Source organism: Crinia signifera, chromosome 3 (genome assembly GCF_055691185.1).
Source record: "Crinia signifera chromosome 3, ASM5569118v1, whole genome shotgun sequence".
In the NCBI taxonomy this organism is placed as follows: Eukaryota; Metazoa; Chordata; class Amphibia; order Anura; family Myobatrachidae; genus Crinia; species Crinia signifera.
The window spans coordinates 335,420,896-335,437,547 of NC_139219.1; the positions used below are offsets into that span (position 1 = coordinate 335,420,896).

Sequence of the window (16,652 nt, forward strand, 5' to 3'; positions counted from 1 at the left end):
TATAGTTTCTGAGAAGTTTCTGTAGTGTAGTGGTTATCACGTTCGCCTCACACGCGAAAGGTCCCCAGTTCGAAACTGGGCAGAAACAATGGATTTTTAGCTAAGCATTTTCATGCAATGGCTCTTTTTTTAGAAAGTGCCTCCTACATTGTATGGTGTCTGGCTTTGTTTCTCAGATGTTTCTGTAGTGTAGTGGTTATCACGTTCGCCTTACACGCGAAAGGTCCCCAGTTCGAAACTGGGCAGAAACAATGGATTTTTAGCTAAGCATTTTCATGCAATGGCTCTTTTTTTAGAAAGTGCCTCCTACATTGGATGGTGTCTGGCTTAGTTTCTAAGATGTTTCTGTAGTGTAGTGGTTATCACTTTCGCCTTACACGCGAAAGGTCCCCAGTTCGAAACTGGGCAAAAACAAGTGTTTTTAACCTAAGCATTTTTCTTCAATGGCTCTAATTTATGAAAGTGACTCCTACATTGGTTGGTGTCGTGTATAGTTTCTGAGAAGTTTCTGTAGTGTAGTGGTTATCATGTTCGCCTCACACGCGAAATGTCCCCAGTTCGAAACTGGTCAGAAACAATGGATTTTTAGCTAAGCATTTTCATGCAATGGCTCTTTTATTAGAAAGTGCCTCCTACATTGTATCATGTCTGGCTTTGTTTCTAAGATGTTTCTGTAGTGTAGTGGTTATCACGTTCGCCTTACACGCGAAAGGTCCCCAGTTCGAAACTGGGCAGAAACAAGTTTTTTTAACCTAAGCATTTTTCTTCAATGGCTCTATTTTATGAAAGTGACTCCTAAATTGGTTGGTGTCTAGTATAGTTTCTGGGTAGTTTTTGTAGTGTAGTGGTTATCACGTTCGCCTAACACGCGTAAGGTCCCCAGTTCGAAACTGGGCAGAAACAATGGATTTTTAGCTAAGCATTTTCATGCAATTGCTCTTTTTTTAGACAGTGCCTCCTACATTGGATGGTGTCTGGTATAGTTTCCGAGAAGTTTCTGTAGTGTAGTGGTTATCACGTTCGCCTTACACGCGAAAGGTCCCCAGTTCGAAACTGGGCAGAAACAATGGATTTTTAGCTAAGCATTTTCATGCAATGGCTATTTTTTTAGAAAGTGCCTCCTACATTGTATGGTGTCTGGCTTTGTTTCTGAGATGTTTCTGTAGTGTAGTGGTTATCACGTTCACCTTACACGCGAATGGTCCCCAGTTCAAACTGGGCGAAAATAAGTTTTTTTAACCTAAGCATTTTTCTTCAATGGTTCTATTTTATGAAAGTGACTCCTACATTGGTTGGTGTCTAGCACAGTTTTTGGGAAGTTTCTGTAGTGTAGTGGTTATCACGTTCGCCTCACACGCGAAAGGTCCGCAGTTCGAAACTGGGCAGAAACAATGGATTTTTAGCTAAGCATTTTCATGCAATGGCTCTTTTTTTAGAAAGTGCCTAATACATTGGATGTTGTCTGGCTTAGTTTCGAAAACGGTAGAAACTGGGCAGAAACAAGTGTTTTTAACCTAAGCATTTTTCTTCAATGGCTCTATTTTATGAAAGTGACTCCTACATTGGTTGGTGTCTAGTATAGTTTCTGGAAAGTTTCTGTAGTGTAGTGGTTATCACGTTCGCCTAACACGCGAAAGGTCCCCAGTTCGAAACTGGGCAGAAACAATGGATTTTTAGCTAAGCATTTTCATGCAATGGCTCTTTTTTTAGAAAGTGCCTCCTACATTGGATGGTGTCTGGTGTAGTTTCTAAGACGTTTCTGTAGTGTAGTGGTTATCACGTTCGCCTTACACGCGAAAGGTCCCCAGTTCGAAACTGGGCAGAAACAAGTGTTTTTAACCGAAGCATTTTTCTTCAATGGCTCTATTTAATGAAAGTGACTCCTACATTGGTTGGTGTCTTGTATAGTTTCTGAGAAGTTTCTGTAGTGTAGTGGTTATCACGTTCGCCTCACACGCGAAAGGTCCCCAGTTCGAAACTGGGCAGAAACAATGGATTTTTAGCTAAGCATTTTCATGCAATGGCTCTTTTTTTAGAAAGTGCCTCCTACATTGTATGGTGTCTTGCTTTATTTCTAAGATGTTTCTGTAGTGTAGTGGTTATCACGTTCGCCTTACACGCGAAAGGTCCCCAGTTCGAAACTGGGCAGAAACAAGTGTTTTTAACCTAAGCATTTTTCTTCAATGGCTCTATTTTATGAAAGTGACTCCTACATTGGTTTGTGTCTAGTATAGTTTCTGGAAAGTTTCTGTAGTGTAGTGGTTATCACGTTCGCCTCACATGCGAAAGGTCCCCAGTTCGAAACTGGGCAGAAACAATGGATTTTTAGCTAAGCATTTTAATGCAATGGCCCTTTTTTTAGACAGTGCCTCCTACATTGGATGGTGTCTGGCGTAGCTTCTAAGACGTTTCTGTAGTGTAGTGGTTATCACGTTCGCCTTACACGCGAAAGGTCCCCAGTTCGAAACTGGGCCGAAACAAGTGCTTTTAACCTAAGCATTTTTCTTCAATGGTTCTATTTTATGAAAGTGACTCCTACATTGGTTGGTGTCTTGAATAGTTTCTGAGAAGTTTCTGTAGTGTAGTGGTTATCACGTTCGCCTTACACGTGAAAGGTCCCCAGTTCGAAACTGGGCAGAAACAATGGATTTTTAGCTAAGCATTTTCATGCAATGGCCCTTTTTTTAGAAAGTGCCTCCTACATTGGATGGTGTCTGGCTTAGTTTCGAAAACGGTAGAAACTGGACAGAAACAAGTGTTTTTAACCTAAGCATTTTTCTTCAATGACTCTGTTTTTAGAAAGTGCCTCCTACATTGGTTGGTGTCTGGTATAGTTTCCGAGAAGTTTCTGTAGTGTAGTGGTTATCACGTTCGCCAAACACGCGAAAGGTCCCCAGTTCGAAACTGGGCAGAAACAATGGATTTTTAGCTAAGCATTTTAATGCAATGGCCCTTTTTTTTAGACAATGCCTCCTACATTGGTTGGTGTCTAGTATAGATTCTGAGAAGTTTCTGTAGTGTAGTGGTTATCACGTTCGCCTCACACGCGAAAGGTCCCCAGTTCGAAACTGGGCATAAACAATGGATTTTTAGCTAAGCATTTTCATGCAATGGCTCTTTTTTTAGAAAGTGCCTCCTACATTGGATGGTGTCTGGCTTAGTTTCTAAGACGTTTCTGTAGTGTAGTGGTTATCACGTTCGCCTTACACGCGAAAGGTCCTCAGTTCGAAACTGGGCAGAAACAAGTGTTTTTAACCTAAGCATTTTTCTTCAATGACTCTGTTTTTAGAAAGTGCCTCCTACAGTGGTTGGTGTCTGGAATAGTTTCTGAGAAGTTTCTGTAGTGTAGTGGTTATCACGTTCGCCTAACACGCGAAAGGTCCCCAGTTCGAAACTGGCCAGAAACAATGGATTTTAATGCAATGGCCCTTTTTTTAAACAGTGCCTCCTACATTGGTAGTGTCTAGTATAGTTTCTGAGAAGTTTCTGTAGTGTAGTGGTTATCACGTTTGCCTCACACGCGAAAGGTCCCCTGTTCGAAACTGGGCAAAAACAATGGATTTTTAGCTAAGCATTTTCATGCAATGGCTCTTTTTTTAGAAAGTGCCTCCTACATTGGATGGTGTCTGGCTTAGTTTCTAAGACGTTTCTGTAGTGTAGTGGTTATCACGTTCGCCTTACACGCGAAAGGTCCTCAGTTCGAAACTGGGCAGAAACAATGGATTTTTAGCTAAGCATTTTCATGCAATGGCTCTTTTTTCAGAAAGTGCCTCCTACATTGGTTGGTGTCTGGTATAGTTTCCGAGAAGTTTCTGTAGTGTAGTGGTTATCACGTTCGCCTAACACGCGAAATGTCCCCAGTTCGAAACTGGGCAGAAACAATGGATTTTTAGCTAAGCATTTTAATGCAAGGACCCTTTTTTTAGAAAGTGCCTCCTACATTGGATGGTGTCTGGCTTAGTTTCTAAAATGGTAGAAACTGGGCAGAAACAATTGTTTTTAACCTAAGCATTTTTCTTCAATGACTCTGTTTTTAGAAAGTGCCTCCTACATTGGTTGGTGTCTGGTATAGTTTCCGAGAAGTTTCTGTAGTGTAGTGGTTATCACGTTTGCCTAACACGCGAAAGGTCCCCAGTTCGAAACTGGGCAGAAACAATGGATTTTTAGCTAAGCATTTTAATGCAATGGCCCTTTTTTTAGACAGTGCCTCCTACATTGGATGGTGTCTGGCTTAGTTTCTAAGACGGTAGAAACTGGGCAGAAACAAGTATTTTTAACCTAAGCATTTTTCTTCAATGACTCTGTTTTTAGAAAGTGCCTCCTACATTGGATGGTGTCTGGCTTAGTTTCTAAGACGTTTCTGTAGTGTAGTGGTTATCACGTTCGCCTTACACGCGAAAGGTCCTCAGTTCGAAACTGGGCAGAAACAAGTGTTTTTAACCTAAGCATTTTTCTTCAATGACTCTGTTTTTAGAAAGTGCCTCCTACATTGGTTGGTGTCTGGTATAGTTTCCGAGAAGTTTCTGTAGTGTAGTGGTTATCACGTTCGCCTAACACGCGAAAGGTCCCCAGTACGAAACTGGGCAGAAACAATGGATTTTTAGCTAAGCATTTTAATGCAATGGCCCTTTTTTTAGACAGTGCCTCCTACATTGGATGGTGTCTGGCTTAGTTTCTAAGACGGTAGAAACTGGGCAGAAACAAGTGTTTTTAACCTAAGCATTTTTCTTCAATGACTCTGTTTTTAGAAAGTGCCTCCTACATTGGTTGGTGTCTGGTATAGTTTCCGAGAAGTTTCTGTAGTGTAGTGGTTATCACCTTCGCCTAACACGCGAAAGGTCCCCAGTTCGAAACTGGGCAGAAACAATGGATTTTTAGCTAAGCATTTTAATGCAATGGCCCTTTTTTTAGACAGTGCCTCTTACATTGGTTGGTGTCTAGTATAGTTTCTGAGAAGTTTCTGTAGTGTAGTGGTTATCACGTTCGCCTCACACGCGAAAGGTCCCCAGTTCGAAACTGGGCAGAAACAATGGATTTTTAGCTAAGCATTTTCATGCAATGGCTCTTTTTTTAGAAAGGGCAACCAAGATCAGTATTGGACATCCAATCTAAGTATGCACCAAACACCGTAGGAATTGGGAATACTGTACACACCAGGAGATTCTGAGTTCTGGCTCAAAACCTAACAAACACCTAAATATAAAAATATCCACATGAATGGTGTATAGCACTAATATCGGCGAATTGAGATAGTGCAAAAATCCTCAAATTGTGGTAAAATAATAAAGGTGACCCAACAGGGATTTTTTTCCCCCTTAATAACACTGGTCTATAATACCTATCTAAGACCAACACCAGATCTTTAAATTGAGTGTACAATAAATGCCGCCCATATTGGGGATAACATACATACCAAGAGATTTGGGGATTGGCTCAATCTAGTAACACCTATGATCATACACGGATCCAGGGATATCAATTTATTTAAATAAGAGACACCAGTGACACCCATATAGATCACTCAACTTTTCTGTGTACAAATACACCCGCCCGTGGATATCTGTAATAAGACTAAGACAGTCATCAGATACCGTAAGGGACATATGTGTAAAAAGTGAAACCAATAAAAGAGTGTATCTTCACAGTAGAGGGCATTGCATGTTGACACCGCACGTGCAGTTTTTAAAATCACTGTACTCACTGTTTCATGTTATATGTTAGTCTGTATATTTCGCAGTTTTAAAAAAGAAACCAATAAAAGGTATTTTTTATGTGTAAAAATTATTTTTTCTCTTTTGGTGCACCACACCTTTGACAATCCCTACCGTGTCTTTCGATTACTTAGTTTCTAAAACGGTAGAAAAGGTGTTTTTAACCTAAGCATTTTTCTTCAATGACTCTGTTTTTAGAAAGTGCCTCCTACATTGGTTGGTGTCTGGTATAGTTTCCGAGAAGTTTCTGTAGTGTAGTGGTTATCACCTTCGCCTAACACGCGAAAGGTCCCCAGTTCGAAACTGGGCAGAAACAATGGATTTTTAGCTAAGCATTTTAATGCAATGGCCCTTTTTTTAGACAGTGCCTCTTACATTGGTTGGTGTCTAGTATAGTTTCTGAGAAGTTTCTGTAGTGTAGTGGTTATCACGTTCGCCTCACACGCGAAAGGTCCCCAGTTCGAAACTGGGCAGAAACAATGGATTTTTAGCTAAGCATTTTCATGCAATGGCTCTTTTTTTAGAAAGGGCAACCAAGATCAGTATTGGACATCCAATCTAAGTATGCACCAAACACCGTAGGAATTGGGAATACTGTACACACCAGGAGATTCTGAGTTCTGGCTCAAAACCTAACAAACACCTAAATATAAAAATATCCACATGAATGGTGTATAGCACTAATATCGGCGAATTGAGATAGTGCAAAAATCCTCAAATTGTGGTAAAATAATAAAGGTGACCCAACAGGGATTTTTTTCCCCCTTAATAACACTGGTCTATAATACCTATCTAAGACCAACACCAGATCTTTAAATTGAGTGTACAATAAATGCCGCCCATATTGGGGATAACATACATACCAAGAGATTTGGGGATTGGCTCAATCTAGTAACACCTATGATCATACACGGATCCAGGGATATCAATTTATTTAAATAAGAGACACCAGTGACACCCATATAGATCACTCAACTTTTCTGTGTACAAATACACCCGCCCGTGGATATCTGTAATAAGACTAAGACAGTCATCAGATACCGTAAGGGACATATGTGTAAAAAGTGAAACCAATAAAAGAGTGTATCTTCACAGTAGAGGGCATTGCATGTTGACACCGCACGTGCAGTTTTTAAAATCACTGTACTCACTGTTTCATGTTATATGTTAGTCTGTATATTTCGCAGTTTTAAAAAAGAAACCAATAAAAGGTATTTTTTATGTGTAAAAATTATTTTTTCTCTTTTGGTGCACCACACCTTTGACAATCCCTACCCTGTCTTTCGATTACTTAGTTTCTAAAACGGTAGAAAAGGTGTTTTTAACCTAAGCATTTTTCTTCAATGACTCTGTTTTTAGAAAGTGCCTCCTACATTGCCTAACACGCGAAAGGTCCCAAGTTCGAAACTGGGCAGAAACAATGGATTTTTAGCTAAGCATTTTAATGCAATGGCCCTTTTTTTAGACAGTGCCTCTTACATTGGTTGGTGTCTAGTATAGTTTCTGAGAAGTTTCTGTAGTGTAGTGGTTATCACGTTCGCCTCACACGCGAAAGGTCCCCAGTTCGAAACTGGGCAGAAACAATGGATTTTTAGCTAAGCATTTTCATGCAATGGCTCTTTTTTTAGAAAGGGCAACCAAGATCAGTATTGGACATCCAATCTAAGTATGCACCAAACACCGTAGGAATTGGGAATACTGTACACACCAGGAGATTCTGAGTTCTGGCTCAAAACCTAACAAACACCTAAATATAAAAATATCCACATGAATGGTGTATAGCACTAATATCGGCGAATTGAGATAGTGCAAAAATCCTCAAATTGTGGTAAAATAATAAAGGTGACCCAACAGGGATTTTTTTCCCCCTTAATAACACTGGTCTATAATACCTATCTAAGACCAACACCAGATCTTTAAATTGAGTGTACAATAAATGCCGCCCATATTGGGGATAACATACATACCAAGAGATTTGGGGATTGGCTCAATCTAGTAACACCTATGATCATACACGGATCCAGGGATATCAATTTATTTAAATAAGAGACACCAGTGACACCCATATAGATCACTCAACTTTTCTGTGTACAAATACACCCGCCCGTGGATATCTGTAATAAGACTAAAACAGTCATCAGATACCGTAAGGGACATATGTGTAAAAAGTGAAACCAATAAAAGAGTGTATCTTCACAGTAGAGGGCATTGCATGTTGACACCGCACGTGCAGTTTTTAAAATCACTGTACTCACTGTTTCATGTTATATGTTAGTCTGTATATTTCGCAGTTTTAAAAAAGAAACCAATAAAAGGTATTTTTTATGTGTAAAAATTATTTTTTCTCTTTTGGTGCACCACACCTTTGACAATCCCTACCCTGTCTTTCGATTACTTAGTTTCTAAAACGGTAGAAAAGGTGTTTTTAACCTAAGCATTTTTCTTCAATGACTCTGTTTTTAGAAAGTGCCTCCTACATTGCCTAACACGCGAAAGGTCCCAAGTTCGAAACTGGGCAGAAACAATGGATTTTTAGCTAAGCATTTTAATGCAATGGCCCTTTTTTAGACAGTGCCTCCTACATTGGATGGTGTCTGGCTTAGTTTCTAAGACGGTAGAAACTTTGCAGAAACAAGTGTTTTTAACCTAAGCATTTTTCTTCAATGACTCTGTTTTTAGAAAGTGCCTCCTACATTGGTTGGTGTCTGGTATAGCTTCCGAGAAGATTCTGTAGTGTAGTGGTTATCACATTCACCTAACACGCGAAAGGTCCCCAGTTCGAAACTGGGCAGAAACAATGGATTTTTAGCTAAGCATTTTCATTCAATGGCTCTTTTTTTAGAAAGTGCCTCCTACATTGGATGGTGTCTGGCGTAGTTTCTAAGACGTTTCTGTAGTGTAGTGGTTATCACGTTCGCCTTACACGCAAAAGGTCCCCAGTTCGAAACTGGGCAGAAACAAGTGTTTTTATCCTAATCATTTTTCTTCAATGGCTCTATTTTATGAAAGTGACTCCTACATTGGTTGGTGTCGTGTATAGTTTCTGAGAAGTTTCTGTAGTGTAGTGGTTATCACGTTCGCCTCACACGTGAAAGGTCCCCAGTTCGAAACTGGGCAGAAACAATGGATTTTTAGCTAAGCATTTTCATGCAATGGCTCTTTTTTTAGAAAGTGCCTCCTACATTGTATCGTGTCTGGCTTTGTTTCTAAGATGTTTCTGTAGTGTAGTGGTTATCACGTTCGCCTTACACGCGAAAGGTCCCCAGTTCCAAACTGGGCAGAAACAATGGATTTTTAGCTAAGCATTTTAATGCAATGGCTCTTTTTTTAGAAAGTGCCTCCTACATTGGATGGTGTCTGGCTTAGTTTCTAAAACGGTAGAAACTGGGCAGAAACAAGTGTTTTTAACCTAAGCATTTTTCTTCAATGACTCTGTTTTTAGAAAGTGCCTCCTACATTGGTTGGTGTCTGGTATAGTTTCCGAGTAGTTTCTGTAGTGTAGCGGTTATCACGTTCGCCTAACACGCGAAAGGTCCCCAGTTTGAAACTGGGCAGAAACAATGGATTTTTAGCTAAGCATTTTAATGCAATGGCCCTTTTTTTAGACAGTGCCTCCTACATTGGATGGTGTCTGGCTTAGTTTCTAAGACGGTAGAAACTGGGCAGAAACAAGTGTTTTTAACCTAAGCATTTTTCTTCAATGACTCTGTTTTTAGAAAGTGCCTCCTACATTGGTTGGTGTCTGGTATAGTTTCCGAGAAGTTTCTGTAGTGTAGTGGTTATCACGGTCGCCTAACACGCGAAAGGTCCCCAGTTCGAAACTGGGTAGAAACAATGGATTTTTAGCTAAGAATTTTAATGCAATGGCCATTTTTTTAGACAGTGCCTGCTACATTGGATGGTGTCTGGCTTAGTTTCTAAGACGGTAGAAACTGGGCCGAAACAAGTGTTTTTAACCTAAGCATTTTTCTTCAATGACTCTGTTTTTAGAAAGTGCCTCCTACATTGGTTGGTGTCTGGTATAGTTTCCGAGAAGTTTCTGTAGTGTAGTGGTTATCACGTTCGCCTAACACGCGAAAGGTCCCCAGTTCGAAACTGGGCAGAAACAATGGATTTTTAGCTAAGCATTTTAATGCAATGGCCCTTTTTTTAGACAGTGCCTCCTACATTGGATGGTGTCTGGCTTAGTTTCTATGACGGTAGAAACTGGGCAGAAACAAGTGTTTTTAACCTAAGCATTTTTCTTCAATGACTCTGTTTTTAGAAAGTGCCTCCTACATTGGTTGGTGTCTGGTATAGTTTCCGAGAAGTTTCTGTAGTGTAGTGGTTATCACGTTCGCCTAACACGCGAAAGGTCCCCAGTTCGAAACTGGGCAGAAACAATGGATTTTTAGCTAAGCATTTTAATGCAATGGCCCTTTTTTAGACAGTGCCTCCTACATTGGATGGTGTCTGGCTTAGTTTCTAAGACGGTAGAAACTGGGCAGAAACAAGTATTTTTAACCTAAGCATTTTTCTTCAATGACTCTGTTTTTAGAAAGTGCCTCCTACATTGGATGGTGTCCGGTTAAGTTTCTAAGACGTTTCTGTAGTGTAGTGGTTATCACATTCGCCTTACACGCGAAAGGTCCTCAGTTCGAAACTGGGCAGAAACAAGTGTTTTTAACCTAAGCATTTTTCTTCAATGACTCTGTTTTTAGAAAGTGCCTCCTACATTGGTTGGTGTCTGGTATAGTTTCCGAGAAGTTTCTGTAGTGTAGTGGTTATCACGTTCGCCTAACACGCGAAAGGTCCCCAGTACGAAACTGGGCAGAAACAATGGATTTTTAGCTAAGCATTTTAATGCAATGGCCCTTTTTTTAGACAGTGCCTCCTACATTGGATGGTGTCTGGCTTAGTTTCTAAGACGGTAGAAACTGGGCAGAAACAAGTGTTTTTAACCTAAGCATTTTTCTTCAATGACTCTGTTTTTAGAAAGTGCCTCCTACATTGGTTGGTGTCTGGTATAGTTTCCGAGAAGTTTCTGTAGTGTAGTGGTTATCACGTTCGCCTAACACGCGAAAGGTCCCCAGTTCGAAACTGGGCAGAAACAATGGATTTTTAGCTAAGCATTTTAATGCAAGGACCCTTTTTTTCGACAGTGCCTCCTACATTGGATGGTGTCTGGTGTAGTTTCCGAGAAGTTTCTGTAGTGTAGTGGTTATCACGTTCGCCTAACACGCGAAAGGTCCCCAGTTCGAAACTGGGCAGAAACAATGGATTTTTAGCTAAGCATTTTAATGCAATGGCCCTTTTTTTAGACAGTGCCTCCTACATTGGATGGTGTCTGGCTTAGTTTCTATGACAGTAGAAACTGTGCAGAAACAAGTGTTTTTAACCTAAGCATTTTTCTTCAATGACTCTGTTTTTAGAAAGTGCCTCCTACATTGGTTGGTGTCTGGTATAGTTTCCGAGAAGTTTCTGTAGTGTAGTGGTTATCACGTTTGCCTAACACGCGGAAGGTCCCCAGTTCGAAACTGGGCAGAAACAATGGATTTTTAGCTAAGCATTTTAATGCAATGGCCCTTTTTTTAGACAGTGCCTCCTACATTGGATGGTGTCTGGCTTAGTTTCTAAGACGGTAGAAACTGGGCAGAAACAAGTATTTTTAACCTAAGCATTTTTCTTCAATGACTCTGTTTTTAGAAAGTGCCTCCTACATTGGATGGTGTCTGGCTTAGTTTCTAAGACGTTTCTGTAGTGTAGTGGTTATCACATTCGCCTTACACGCGAAAGGTCCTCAGTTCGAAACTGGGCAGAAACAAGTGTTTTTAACCTAAGCATTTTTCTTCAATGACTCTGTTTTTAGAAAGTGCCTCCTACATTGGTTGGTGTCTGGTATAGTTTCCGAGAAGTTTCTGTAGTGTAGTGGTTATCACGTTCGCCTAACACGCGAAAGGTCCCCAGTACGAAACTGGGCAGAAACAATGGATTTTTAGCTAAGCATTTTAATGCAATGGCCCTTTTTTTAGACAGTGCCTCCTACATTGGATGGTGTCTGGCTTAGTTTCTAAGACGGTAGAAACTGGGCAGAAACAAGTGTTTTTAACCTAAGCATTTTTCTTCAATGACTCTGTTTTTAGAAAGTGCCTCCTACATTGGTTGGTGTCTGGTATAGTTTCCGAGAAGTTTCTGTAGTGTAGTGGTTATCACGTTCGCCTAACACGCGAAAGGTCCCCAGTTCGAAACTGGGCAGAAACAATGGATTTTTAGCTAAGCATTTTAATGCAAGGACCCTTTTTTTCGACAGTGCCTCCTACATTGGATGGTGTCTGGTGTAGTTTCCGAGAAGTTTCTGTAGTGTAGTGGTTATCACGTTCGCCTAACACGCGAAAGGTCCCCAGTTCGAAACTGGGCAGAAACAATGGATTTTTAGCTAAGCATTTTAATGCAATGGCCCTTTTTTTAGACAGTGCCTCTTACATTGGTTGGTGTCTAGTATAGTTTCTGAGAAGTTTCTGTAGTGTAGTGGTTATCACGTTCGCCTCACACGCGAAAGGTCCCCAGTTCGAAACTCGGCAGAAACAATGGATTTTTAGCTAAGCATTTTCATGCAATGGCTCTTTTTTTAGAAAGTGCCTCCTACATTGGATGGTGTCTGGCTTAGTTTCTAAGACGTTTCTGTAGTGTATTGGTTATCACGTTCGCCTTACACGCGAAAGGTCCCCAGTTCGAAACTGGGCAGAAACAAGTGTTTTTAACCTAAGCATTTTTCTTCAATGACTCTGTTTTTAGAAAGTGCCTCCTACATTGGTTGGTGTCTGGTATAGTTTCCGAGAAGTTTCTGTAGTGTAGTGGTTATCACATTCACCTAACACGCGAAAGGTCCCCAGTTCGAAACTGGGCAGAAACAATGGATTTTTAGCTAAGCATTTTCATTCAATGGCTCTTTTTTTAGAAAGTGCCTCCTACATTGGATGGTGTCTGGCGTAGTTTCTAAGACGTTTCTGTAGTGTAGTGGATATCACGTTCGCCTAACACGCGAAAGGTCCCCAGTTCGAAACTGGGCAGAAACAATGGATTTTTAGCTAAGCATTTTAATGCAATGGCCCTTTTTTTAGACAGTGCCTCCTACATTGGATGGTGTCTGGCTTAGTTTCTAAGACGGTAGAAACTGGGCAGAAACAAGTGTTTTTAACCTAAGCATTTTTCTTCAATGACTCTGTTTTTAGAAAGTGCCTCCTACATTGGTTTATGTCTGGTATAGTTTCCGAGAAGTTTCTGAAGTGTAGTGGTTATCACATTCACCTAACACGAGAAAGGTCCCCAGTTCGAAACTGGGCAGAAACAATGGATTTTTAGCTAAGCATTTTCATGCAATGGCTCTTTTTTTAGAAAGTGCCTCCTACATTGGATGGTGTCTGGCGTAGTTTCTAAGACGTTTCTGTAGTGTAGTGGTTATCACGTTCGCCTTACACGCAAAAGGTCCCCAGTTCGAAACTGGGCAGAAACAAGTGTTTTTAACCTAATCATTTTTCTTCAATTGCTCTATTTTATGAAAGTGACTCCTACATTGGTTGGTGTCGTGTATAGTTTCTGAGAAGTTTCTGTAGTGTAGTGGTTATCACGTTCGCCTCACACGTGAAAGGTCCACAGTTCGAAACTGGGCAGAAACAATGGATTTTTAGCTAAGCATTTTCATGCAATGGCTCTTTTTTTAGAAAATGCCTTCTACATTGTATCGTGTCTGGCTTTGTTTCTAAGATGTTTCTGTAGTGTAGTGGTTATCACGTTCGCCTTACACGCGAAAGGTCCTCAGTTCGAAACTGGGCAGAAACAAGTGTTTTTAACCTAAGCATTTTTCTTCAATGACTTTGTTTTTAGAAAGTGCCTCCTACATTGGTTGGTGTCTGGTATAGTTTCCGAGAAGTTTCTGTAGTGTAGTGGTTATCACGTTCGCCTAACACGCGAAAGGTCCCCAGTTCGAAACTGGGCAGAAACAATGGATTTTTAGCAAAGCATTTTAATGCAATGGCCCTTTTTTTAGACAGTGCCTCCTACATTGGATGGTGTCTGGCTTAGTTTCTAAGACGGTAGAAACTGGGCAGAAACAAGTGTTTTTAACCTAAGCATTATTCTTCAATGACTCTGTTTTTAGAAAGTGCCTCCTACATTGGTTGGTGTCTGGTATAGTTTCCGAGAAGTTTCTGTAGTGTAGTGGTAATCACGTTCGCCTAACACGCGAAAGGTCCCCAGTTCAAAACTGGGCAGAAACAATGGATTTTTAGCTAAGCATTTTAATGCAATGGCCCTTTTTTTAGACAGTGCCTGCTACATTGGATGGTGTCTGGCTTAGTTTCTAAGATGGTAGAAACTGGGCAGAAACAAGTGTTTTTAACCTAAGCATTTTTCTTCAATGACTCTGTTTTTAGAAAGTGCCTCCTACATTGGTTGGTGTCTGGTATAGTTTCCGAGAAGTTTCTGTAGTGTAGTGGTTATCACGTTCGCCTAACACGCGAAAGGTCCCCAGTTCGAAACTGGGCAGAAACAATGGATTTTTAGCTAAGCATTTTAATGCAAGGACCCTTTTTTTAGACAGTGCCTCCTACATTGGATGGTGTCTGGTATAGTTTCCGAGAAGTTTCTGTAGTGTAGTGGTTATCACGTTTGCCTAACACGCGAAAGGTCCCCAGTTCGAAACTGGGCAGAAACAATGGATTTTTAGCTAATCATTTTAATGCAATGGCCCTTTTTTTAGACAGTGCCTCCTACATTGGATGGTGTCTGGCTTAGTTTCTAGGGTTGGGATCATATGTCAGAATGATTCTAGGTCTACAGTCATTAGGTCGACCCCACTAGGTCGACTGGCAGGAAGGTCGACCTGACATAAGGTCGACATGGGCCAAGGTCGACATGACTTAAGGTCGAATTTGCATAAAGGTCGACATGAGGAAGGTCGACTGGTCATAAGGTCGACATGGGTTTTTCACTGTTTTTTGGTCCGAATGTCGACACAGTCGACATGGACACAGTTGGCAATGAGAATCGGACCCTCGCATCGCTCGCTTCGCTCGCAATGCTTCGGGCACGGTGCCTCGCTGCGCTCGGCACACTATTTTATTCTCCCACCACGCCCTAGTGGATGGTAGGGCATGAAATACCGCCTGTCGGCACATGTCGGCTCAAAAAACAGTGAAAAACCAATGTCGACCTCATGACCAGTCGACCTTCCTCATGTCGACCTTTATGCAAATTCGACCTTAAGTCATGTCGACCTTGGCCCATGTCGACCTTAAGTTAGGTCGACATTCCTGCCAGTCGACCTAGTGGGGTCGACCTAATGACTATAGACCTAAATGCATTCTGACGAATGACCGCATCCTAGTTTCTAAGACGGTAAAAACTGGGCAGAAACAAGTGTTTTTAACCTAAGCATTTTTCTTCAATGACTCTGTTTTTAGAAAGTGCCTCCTACATTGGTTGGTGTCTGGTATAGTTTCCGAGAAGTTTCTGTAGTGTAGTGGTTATCACATTTGCCTAACACGCGAAAGGTCCCCAGTTCGAAACTGGGCAGAAACAATGGATTTTTAGCTAAGCATTTTAATGCAATGGCCCTTTTTTAGACAGTGCCTCCTACATTGGATGGTGTCTGGCTTAGTTTCTAGGGTTGGGATCATATGTCAGAATGATTCTAGGTCTACAGTCATTAGGTCGACCCCACTAGGTCGACTGGCAGGAAGGTCGACCTGACTTAAGGTCGACATGGGCCAAGGTCGACATGACTTAAGGTCGACATGGGCCAAGGTCGACATGACTTAAGGTCGAATTTGCATAAAGGTCGACATGAGTAAGGTCGACTGGTCATAAGGTCGACATGGGTTTTTCACTGTTTTTTGGTCCGAATGTCGACACAGTCGACATGGACACAGTTGGCAATGAGAATCGGACCCTCGCATCGCTCGCTTCGCTCGCAATGCTTCGGGCACGGTGCCTCGCTGCGCTCGGCACACTATTTTATTCTCCAACCACGCCCTAGTGGATGGTAGGGCATGAAATACCGCCTGTCGGCACATGTCGGCTAAAAAAACAGTGAAAAACCCATGTCGACCTTATGACCAGTCGACCTTCCTCATGTCGACCTTTATGCAAATTCGACCTTAAGTCATGTCGACCTTGGCCCATGTCGACCTTAAGTCAGGTCGACCTTCCTGCCAGTCGACCTAGTGGGGTCGACCTAATGACTATAGACCTAAATGCATTCTGACGAATGACCGCATCCTAGTTTCTAAGACGGTAGAAACTGGGCAGAAACAAGTGTTTTTAACCTAAGCATTTTTCTTCAATGACTCTGTTTTTAGAAAGTGCCTCCTACATTGGTTGGTGTCTGGTATAGTTTCCGAGAAGTTTCTGTAGTGTAGTGGTTATCACATTCACCTAACACGAGAAAGGTCCCCAGTTCGAAACTGGGCAGAAACAATGGATTTTTAGCTAAGCATTTTCATGCAATGGCTCTTTTTTTAGAAAGTGCCTCCTACATTGGATGGTGTCTGGCGTAGTTTCTAAGACGTTTCTGTAGTGTAGTGGTTATCACGTTCGCCTTACACGCAAAAGGTCCCCAGTTCAAAACTGGGCAGAAACAAGTGTTTTTAACCTAATCATTTTTCTTCAATGGCTCTATTTTATGAAAGTGACTCCTACATTGGTTGGTGTCGTGTATAGTTTCTGAGAAGTTTCTGTAGTGTAGTGGTTATCACGTTCGCCTCACACGCGAAAGGTCCACAGTTCGAAACTGGGCAGAAACAATGGATTTTTAGCTAAGCATTTTCATGCAATGGCTCTTTTTTTAGAAAGTGCCTCCTACATTCTATCGTGTCTGGCTTTGTTTCTAAGATGTTTCTGTAGTGTAGTGGTTATCACGTTCGCCTTACACGCGAAAGGTCCTCAGTTCGAAACTGGGCAGAA

The 16,652-nt window shown here is 41.3% G+C and overlaps 35 non-coding genes across 35 annotated transcripts in view; all 35 read left to right on the top strand.

The window, feature by feature from the left end:
- Nucleotides 1-15: 15 nt before the first annotated feature.
- TRNAV-CAC (transfer RNA valine (anticodon CAC)) lies at nt 16-88 on the top strand. The gene has a single exon. It is a non-coding gene; the product is annotated as a tRNA-Val (tRNA).
- A 90-nt stretch (nt 89-178) lies between these two features.
- Nucleotides 179-251, top strand: TRNAV-UAC (transfer RNA valine (anticodon UAC)). Its single transcript has one exon. It is a non-coding gene; the product is annotated as a tRNA-Val (tRNA).
- A 416-nt stretch (nt 252-667) lies between these two features.
- On the top strand, nt 668-740 carry TRNAV-UAC (transfer RNA valine (anticodon UAC)). The gene has a single exon. It is a non-coding gene; the product is annotated as a tRNA-Val (tRNA).
- A 253-nt stretch (nt 741-993) lies between these two features.
- TRNAV-UAC (transfer RNA valine (anticodon UAC)) lies at nt 994-1,066 on the top strand. The gene has a single exon. It is a non-coding gene; the product is annotated as a tRNA-Val (tRNA).
- Nucleotides 1,067-1,592: 526 nt separating this feature from the next.
- TRNAV-AAC (transfer RNA valine (anticodon AAC)) lies at nt 1,593-1,665 on the top strand. Its single transcript has one exon. It is a non-coding gene; the product is annotated as a tRNA-Val (tRNA).
- Nucleotides 1,666-1,755: 90 nt separating this feature from the next.
- TRNAV-UAC (transfer RNA valine (anticodon UAC)) lies at nt 1,756-1,828 on the top strand. Its single transcript has one exon. It is a non-coding gene; the product is annotated as a tRNA-Val (tRNA).
- Nucleotides 1,829-1,918: 90 nt separating this feature from the next.
- On the top strand, nt 1,919-1,991 carry TRNAV-CAC (transfer RNA valine (anticodon CAC)). The gene has a single exon. It is a non-coding gene; the product is annotated as a tRNA-Val (tRNA).
- A 90-nt stretch (nt 1,992-2,081) lies between these two features.
- TRNAV-UAC (transfer RNA valine (anticodon UAC)) lies at nt 2,082-2,154 on the top strand. The gene has a single exon. It is a non-coding gene; the product is annotated as a tRNA-Val (tRNA).
- Nucleotides 2,155-2,244: 90 nt separating this feature from the next.
- On the top strand, nt 2,245-2,317 carry TRNAV-CAC (transfer RNA valine (anticodon CAC)). The gene has a single exon. It is a non-coding gene; the product is annotated as a tRNA-Val (tRNA).
- Nucleotides 2,318-2,570: 253 nt separating this feature from the next.
- TRNAV-UAC (transfer RNA valine (anticodon UAC)) lies at nt 2,571-2,643 on the top strand. The gene has a single exon. It is a non-coding gene; the product is annotated as a tRNA-Val (tRNA).
- A 528-nt stretch (nt 2,644-3,171) lies between these two features.
- On the top strand, nt 3,172-3,244 carry TRNAV-UAC (transfer RNA valine (anticodon UAC)). Its single transcript has one exon. It is a non-coding gene; the product is annotated as a tRNA-Val (tRNA).
- A 401-nt stretch (nt 3,245-3,645) lies between these two features.
- Nucleotides 3,646-3,718, top strand: TRNAV-UAC (transfer RNA valine (anticodon UAC)). The gene has a single exon. It is a non-coding gene; the product is annotated as a tRNA-Val (tRNA).
- A 90-nt stretch (nt 3,719-3,808) lies between these two features.
- TRNAV-AAC (transfer RNA valine (anticodon AAC)) lies at nt 3,809-3,881 on the top strand. Its single transcript has one exon. It is a non-coding gene; the product is annotated as a tRNA-Val (tRNA).
- Nucleotides 3,882-4,082: 201 nt separating this feature from the next.
- On the top strand, nt 4,083-4,155 carry TRNAV-AAC (transfer RNA valine (anticodon AAC)). The gene has a single exon. It is a non-coding gene; the product is annotated as a tRNA-Val (tRNA).
- A 201-nt stretch (nt 4,156-4,356) lies between these two features.
- On the top strand, nt 4,357-4,429 carry TRNAV-UAC (transfer RNA valine (anticodon UAC)). Its single transcript has one exon. It is a non-coding gene; the product is annotated as a tRNA-Val (tRNA).
- Nucleotides 4,430-4,956: 527 nt separating this feature from the next.
- On the top strand, nt 4,957-5,029 carry TRNAV-CAC (transfer RNA valine (anticodon CAC)). The gene has a single exon. It is a non-coding gene; the product is annotated as a tRNA-Val (tRNA).
- Nucleotides 5,030-6,117: 1,088 nt separating this feature from the next.
- On the top strand, nt 6,118-6,190 carry TRNAV-CAC (transfer RNA valine (anticodon CAC)). The gene has a single exon. It is a non-coding gene; the product is annotated as a tRNA-Val (tRNA).
- A 1,031-nt stretch (nt 6,191-7,221) lies between these two features.
- Nucleotides 7,222-7,294, top strand: TRNAV-CAC (transfer RNA valine (anticodon CAC)). The gene has a single exon. It is a non-coding gene; the product is annotated as a tRNA-Val (tRNA).
- Nucleotides 7,295-8,761: 1,467 nt separating this feature from the next.
- Nucleotides 8,762-8,834, top strand: TRNAV-CAC (transfer RNA valine (anticodon CAC)). Its single transcript has one exon. It is a non-coding gene; the product is annotated as a tRNA-Val (tRNA).
- Nucleotides 8,835-9,746: 912 nt separating this feature from the next.
- On the top strand, nt 9,747-9,819 carry TRNAV-AAC (transfer RNA valine (anticodon AAC)). Its single transcript has one exon. It is a non-coding gene; the product is annotated as a tRNA-Val (tRNA).
- A 201-nt stretch (nt 9,820-10,020) lies between these two features.
- Nucleotides 10,021-10,093, top strand: TRNAV-AAC (transfer RNA valine (anticodon AAC)). Its single transcript has one exon. It is a non-coding gene; the product is annotated as a tRNA-Val (tRNA).
- A 200-nt stretch (nt 10,094-10,293) lies between these two features.
- TRNAV-UAC (transfer RNA valine (anticodon UAC)) lies at nt 10,294-10,366 on the top strand. Its single transcript has one exon. It is a non-coding gene; the product is annotated as a tRNA-Val (tRNA).
- A 364-nt stretch (nt 10,367-10,730) lies between these two features.
- On the top strand, nt 10,731-10,803 carry TRNAV-AAC (transfer RNA valine (anticodon AAC)). The gene has a single exon. It is a non-coding gene; the product is annotated as a tRNA-Val (tRNA).
- A 90-nt stretch (nt 10,804-10,893) lies between these two features.
- TRNAV-AAC (transfer RNA valine (anticodon AAC)) lies at nt 10,894-10,966 on the top strand. Its single transcript has one exon. It is a non-coding gene; the product is annotated as a tRNA-Val (tRNA).
- Nucleotides 10,967-11,441: 475 nt separating this feature from the next.
- Nucleotides 11,442-11,514, top strand: TRNAV-UAC (transfer RNA valine (anticodon UAC)). Its single transcript has one exon. It is a non-coding gene; the product is annotated as a tRNA-Val (tRNA).
- A 364-nt stretch (nt 11,515-11,878) lies between these two features.
- TRNAV-AAC (transfer RNA valine (anticodon AAC)) lies at nt 11,879-11,951 on the top strand. Its single transcript has one exon. It is a non-coding gene; the product is annotated as a tRNA-Val (tRNA).
- A 90-nt stretch (nt 11,952-12,041) lies between these two features.
- Nucleotides 12,042-12,114, top strand: TRNAV-AAC (transfer RNA valine (anticodon AAC)). The gene has a single exon. It is a non-coding gene; the product is annotated as a tRNA-Val (tRNA).
- Nucleotides 12,115-12,693: 579 nt separating this feature from the next.
- TRNAV-AAC (transfer RNA valine (anticodon AAC)) lies at nt 12,694-12,766 on the top strand. The gene has a single exon. It is a non-coding gene; the product is annotated as a tRNA-Val (tRNA).
- Nucleotides 12,767-13,456: 690 nt separating this feature from the next.
- Nucleotides 13,457-13,529, top strand: TRNAV-UAC (transfer RNA valine (anticodon UAC)). The gene has a single exon. It is a non-coding gene; the product is annotated as a tRNA-Val (tRNA).
- A 90-nt stretch (nt 13,530-13,619) lies between these two features.
- On the top strand, nt 13,620-13,692 carry TRNAV-AAC (transfer RNA valine (anticodon AAC)). Its single transcript has one exon. It is a non-coding gene; the product is annotated as a tRNA-Val (tRNA).
- Nucleotides 13,693-13,893: 201 nt separating this feature from the next.
- On the top strand, nt 13,894-13,966 carry TRNAV-AAC (transfer RNA valine (anticodon AAC)). The gene has a single exon. It is a non-coding gene; the product is annotated as a tRNA-Val (tRNA).
- Nucleotides 13,967-14,167: 201 nt separating this feature from the next.
- Nucleotides 14,168-14,240, top strand: TRNAV-AAC (transfer RNA valine (anticodon AAC)). The gene has a single exon. It is a non-coding gene; the product is annotated as a tRNA-Val (tRNA).
- Nucleotides 14,241-14,330: 90 nt separating this feature from the next.
- On the top strand, nt 14,331-14,403 carry TRNAV-AAC (transfer RNA valine (anticodon AAC)). Its single transcript has one exon. It is a non-coding gene; the product is annotated as a tRNA-Val (tRNA).
- A 2,016-nt stretch (nt 14,404-16,419) lies between these two features.
- Nucleotides 16,420-16,492, top strand: TRNAV-CAC (transfer RNA valine (anticodon CAC)). Its single transcript has one exon. It is a non-coding gene; the product is annotated as a tRNA-Val (tRNA).
- A 90-nt stretch (nt 16,493-16,582) lies between these two features.
- Nucleotides 16,583-16,652, top strand: part of TRNAV-UAC (transfer RNA valine (anticodon UAC)) — a 73-nt gene continuing 3 nt past the window's right edge. The window contains exon 1 of the tRNA in view: nt 16,583-16,652. This exon is cut by the window's right edge and continues 3 nt beyond it. This is a non-coding gene — a tRNA (tRNA-Val).